The sequence below is a fragment of the Grus americana genome, chromosome 6, assembly GCF_028858705.1.
Source record: "Grus americana isolate bGruAme1 chromosome 6, bGruAme1.mat, whole genome shotgun sequence".
NCBI lineage: Eukaryota > Metazoa > Chordata > Aves > Gruiformes > Gruidae > Grus > Grus americana.
Genome location: NC_072857.1, coordinates 36,790,575 through 36,796,574, shown reverse-complemented (window position 1 = coordinate 36,796,574; position 6,000 = coordinate 36,790,575).

The following is a 6,000-nucleotide window of genomic DNA, read 5'->3' as shown; positions in this document are numbered from 1 at the left end:
GCTGCTGTGGTACCAGGGAGAAAATTCCCTCACCTGTCTCCTGGGCAGTCAGTTGAACGCATCTCCCATATAGGTGGAAAGTATCTCTGAACACAATCCTGGCAGCAGGAGTACCTCAATCTTCTCAAATTGGCCTGTAGGATTGGTCTATGAGGGTAAGTTTCCTTCCCATGAGGTTACGATTACAACAGGGACACCACATCATATCTGCGCAACTGGAAGCTCAGGTTAGAGGCAACCGTGCCACTCAACTAAACCCACCAGATGCATTATTTTTTAGACTAACCTTTTCACCATGGTGGTTTGTTGGGGTTTTTTTCTCCCTTAAAAAAAGGGGAGCTTTATGTTCTTAAGAAGAACAAATTTCTGTAAATACAAAATAGCTTAATAAAGTTCCAGTATATAATAATAATATAATTTTTAAAAGCTATACCTGACCCCACAAAGTCTCCTAGCTGTTTATCTCTTCTAGTCTTAAGGGATTTAGGACTCAACGTGAGATAAAAATGTTTATTTTTGAACATTTCTGTGCTGTTCATTAATAAAATTAAGTTTCGGTAATTAGACTATGATGGCAGAAACTAGATATGCATCAAGAAATCCCATTAATCTCTAAAAATGTAAATTATCTTTTTAGTACTGCTTTCATTCAGTAATACTAATATCAATTTAATAATATCACATAGTAATTGCCAAGGTTCTTCTCTCCTGTGTAAGGAAAGTAGAAAATGGTACGATTATAATTATTATGCCATTTTACAGAAGAGAAAGCTGAAACACAAAGAAAAAACTAAATTCCCTGAACTTGCATGATACAGTGGGCTCCAAGAAGCATTAAAATCAATAGCCATTGCCCCTGTAATCAGCCCATCACAGCATATCCAGTGCACAACTCAAACTGGTATTTGCATGGATTTGCATATGAATAAAGTAAAATTTATATTTTTTACTGGCAATATTACCAAATCTTGGGCTTAAGATGTCTGACAATAGTAGAACTTCAGAAGACCGAGAAAACTCCAAGAGGAATTGCATCTTTCAGTGACATTCACATAGTTTTGTAAAATTGTACTAGATAATATTGAAATTAAAGGCATGGTTTCCAAAGATGTTTTGGAACATAGCTTCCATCATGCGTTCCTTTAGAGGTGGAGGTGGGAGAGGTTATTCTCAGCAGCTAACTTTGAGAAAACTGGATTTTCTTGCTCATGGAATTAGAAGAGGGTAGCTAAAATTAGGACCCATCAGAGTAACTTCAGATAAAACCTGGCTCTGAACCCTTTCCTAGAGGAACTCTTTTCTTTCTGTTGTCTTGAGAGGGAATGCAGACTGGGAGAGCTAAGCTGAAGTTCATGTTTCTGAATACTTTTTTTATGTGCAGAAGTTTATTTGATGTCATAAAGTATCCACATTACAGCAAATTTAATACAACCTTCTAAATTCCTGCTGTCACACAGCCACGGAAGGCCTGAATTTCTGATTTTCTGTGACCTCTTTATGCTGTTGGAGCAGCATAAAGTGACTCTCTAGCGGGCAAAACTGCTGACTGGGGAATCTTGCTCTTGGCATAAAGCTGGCAAAACATCTTTATGTTTAGCTATGGCAGCCCGCATTATTCTGTCATTTTAGGAATAGAAAAGAAGAATCAGCCATTAGGATGGAGAAGCCGGGAAGGAGAATTGGAGCAGATGTTGTCAGAGGTGAGGAGGAGATGGCAGATGTGAGACCTAAATTTGTATTGGTGGGAAGCCAGGGCACAACACGCTCCATCTGCTCCTGACTGCATGTGACCCAAGCAGCAGTGAACTCTGTATTATTATCCACTTAAGAGTAGAATTTACCCTCTAGGGCAGGAAATCCCCCTCTCGGTAGAGGAGAACAGTTAAAGGGACAAGACTGGGGGGGGGGGGGGGGGGGAATAATGTTACGATTAAAGCAAGAATTGTCAGAGGTGGTTGATGAATCACTGACAGAACATTGATAATGAAATAAATGTAATTATTATAGTTTTTTAAGCAAAGATGTATGTCTTTGTACCCATTCCCTGGATGAGGAATGAAACGCACTGAAGGGATGTGAGGGTTACGCTTGGGGTGTGCAATGAAAGCTCAGGTTAGGATTCCTCACAACAGTAGCAGCATGCAATAGCTGAAAGCAATGGCGATCGTGCTTGTAAGAGATGACCTTTCCTAGACAGAAATGGGGTTCTCAACAGTTTGTCGAAACCTGTCAGCTGTATACATATCTCTGTAGGAAGGTCTGCTGCAGGGGGATGGTTCTGGTTTCTGTCTCCTTCCAGCAAGGGCTTCCTTCTCTTCTGTGTTTGGCAAAAATTTCTAAAAGTAGACTGTCTCCTTGAGCGCTGTTCAGCTTGCTTCCTTCCAGACTGCTTTCAATAGAACTAAAATAAGTTACATTAAAAACCTCTCCAGATTGCGTTTTTCTTGTTTTTCCTGGAAGCCCAGACACCTACTGTCCATTGGTAGAGAGCGAGCCGAATTAAAGTCAGTTTATGAGAAACAGAAATGTATGCCATATTTTACAAAATGTTGTGAATGTCCTAATATTTTGCACTGTAGGAGGTTGGCTGGCTGGCTGTAATACCTCACAGAAATGTGCATTTCCTCTCCTTGAAAAACTGCCTGCCTCGTGAGAAGAAAAGGGAGGTTTATGAGGAGAACATAAAATGCTTCTGTTTATCCTAATATTTAGCTCAGTAAAGACACAAAGAGCAGTGGAAGAAACCCAACAATAAAAATCTTGCCATCCCTTTTAGCTGCAGAAAAATGTCAAGACTATCAGTTTCAAGATTGTGTGATGCCACATAATTGACTTGGACAACTATGCACTGGGGGAGGATGTCAATAGATGATCTTTAGATGTATGTAATCAATAGTTGCTTTAAATAAGAAGAGATAGGTCTCGAGAACGGCTTTATGCTGCTCAGAGAAAGACTGGAAATGGAATATTCTTTATTGCTGGAGTATTAAAGAGTTTATAGGAGTACAGAGAAAAAATAGTAAGAGCAAATAAGAAATATTCATCTGTTGATAAAATTGAAGTGTCTGTAAAAACACTGCAGCTAGGTGATTGAAGACAGAGGTAAAAGACAAAAGTATTACTGTTTCAGAAAGAGGCCTTGAAGATTGAGGTAATTTAATTTCTGGTTATTGCCATGGACACAGCTCCTGACTAAACCGGCAAGTTTCACCTCTGCCCTGTGATAAATGCAATGAATTCCTCTGAGTTACGCTGAATGATAAAGCTTCTGGATGGTAATTAGCAGTAAGTCCTGAAATAAATTCTAATCTAACATGTTGCCATTGTTCACTGTAATTGATTACGTTATTGATAAACATAATTTCCTCTGCTTTATCACCGGAAACTTAATCATTGGAAAAATAGTCCAGTAGAACTGGCATGCTATGCCCTTCACTTCATAGCTGTGAGCGTGGTGGTGGTGGTCCAGTTGTATCTCAGCAATAATGTAAATGCTTTCGTGATTGTACTTTCCTTTCAGCTTCAATTCTGTGGTCTTTTTGCTCCTCCCATTCCTTTCTACAGCAGTGTGGCAACTCCTTGGAAAATTCTTGATTAAGGTGGAAAAGGGACATAAGATTCAGAAAACTTTTTTCCTTTTTAGTAAGTATGTCTTTGATCTGTTTCAGGTTTTCCTCTCGTTTGCAGCATCGTTCCTGAGAGAACAGTTGTCTTTGCCTGTGTCCAACAGGAAACCTTGATGTCCAGAAGGAGACTGGGTAGGATGTAACCATGTTAGTCAGAAGAATTTTATTTCATAGCAAAGGAAAGCTTTGGTTTGTTACAGTTCTCATTGTATAGGTGCTTTACTATTTCACTGTAATACAGGGATCTGGAGTTGCTCCTTCCTGTATCTTCACATTGTCTCCCAAAGCCAGGTGGAATCTGGAAATGTAGACGACCCTTGAGGAAAGAGCTCAATTCAGTCAGTAATCCCTGTGTGAGGGATCTCCATCTCATTGAGTTGTAGGTATTTCATAGTGGCCGCGTGCTTTTGGCGTGGGGCACCTGACTTCTCCTATTTCGATTCTGAGAATTACAACCTGCACCTCCCAAGAGATTTCCTGAACATCCAGGACCTAAGTTACTTTGTGATGCAAGTATTTTTCTTCCTTCCTGTTGAAACTTTTTTGAATGTTGTTTCTAAAATTGGGCTTTCACTGGGTCACTGCCATTTTGCAGTTGTTCTAGACTTAGAGATTAGCTAGTAATTGAAGCTGGAGAAGCATAACCAGAGGGTAGACTCATCAGCCCTGTGCACATATATCTTATTCAATACAGTAATTGATACACGTTTATCAGATTAGCCCAGCAGCTGGGGTGGGGGGGGAGGAAGTGGAACTTTTGACATTCCTTTTTACTTTTATATACGCTAATTTCATACTTGTTGTTTTAATTTAAAAAGAACCTTGAGCATGTGCTTTTACTTTAGTTTATATGCTGAGATTCTGTAAACCCAGATATAAAAATTTGATTAAAACAAGCATAAGCATGACTGAATAATAGGTTATTAAATTTTCAGGAAGACAATAGGTATTTAAATTAAGGAGACATCAAAAATCTGCATATAAAAATCTTTAGCGTAAAGACTACAACACCTAACAAGATGAGACAAGCAAGAACTCATCAACAGAGGGTAGCTCTAATTGGAGTGGCACAGTAAGGAAGACAAAGAAAACTGACTTTTCAACCTCAGTTGTGTGGTGTGGGTTTTTTTGGGGAATGAAATTTGTCAAGAAACCTAGGAGAAATCTCATTCCACTGTTTACTGCTGTATCATCAAGGTAACAGAACAAAACATGTTAAAAGAGAAAGGCATCAAAGAAATTCTGTAAAAAGAAATAGCAGCCTGGGATAGATAGAAATGCTCCCTCTGAGTCAAATCAACCCTTAGAGCAGAATAATACTCTCGTACATGTTATCTTCATTAGCGACTATTCTGTATCCTATTTAACAAGTATTTCTGAGTGGCAGAACGCATGATGCTTGATTTTTCTGCAGTGCCATCTGTCGCATGGAATCTCTAATAATGGCTGAATCTGCTCTGTAAACACTTCTTCAGTGGGAGTATTAATCTGTCTCCCAGGTCGTTTCATGCCACCTCTTCTGACAAACCTGGGACCTTAACATCTTTGGTGCTTCTACCCCAGTGGCAAATAGGGTTGACCTTGACCACTCAGCGTGGATGAGAAGGTTGTTGGGTTTTGGAGAGTTACAGAGCGGAGAATGATGGATAACGGGAACGTGTAAATTCTGTTTCCTTAGGAAGGAGGGAATCCTGAGCTGGGCTTAGAAAAGGAAACCTACTTCTCTAATAGGTTCACGCTGTTTTCTAGGATTGTCGTTATTTGTGAACAATCAATGAGCAATGCTAAATGACTAAGCTACATTCAGGATGCCCAGTTTGATCCTAACTAGCTGACCACATCTCTGTGCGCGCATTACAACGCTCAGTCTGCCATTAGTAACAAGCGCTTAGGCTCACACAAAATGTTATGTTAGGCATCTGTACGTCGTCTTTCACAGGCTGACTTTCAGCCTTTACCCAGAACGTGTCCCTGCTGAGCGCCCGATTTGGTTGTCACATGTAGCAATGTAATTCCATTAACTCAGCCGCGATGGCGTTAATCCTCATTTACATGAGCATCGTGGACAGGAGAAGGCGGCCCTCTGTACCTCATCTGCACAATGTAATTACTTAGTGCGTACAGAGATTGATCAGATCCTCCTGGAGTGGAGGAAAAGCCTCTCTGCTTTCGGTAGTTTTTGGGCCCTTATTAGAGACTTCTATTTCATTTTGAAGTACAAATAAATAGCCTTAACAGAGGCAATCAAGCAATGCTGGTCCCGTTTAGAAGACAAATTAGTTGGTGAGGAGAAATGAAAGCTTATATGAGAGGTACTGCAATCTGAAGGATAAACCATTGTTTTCTTAACAGCAGTAGTTATTTCACTAGACTG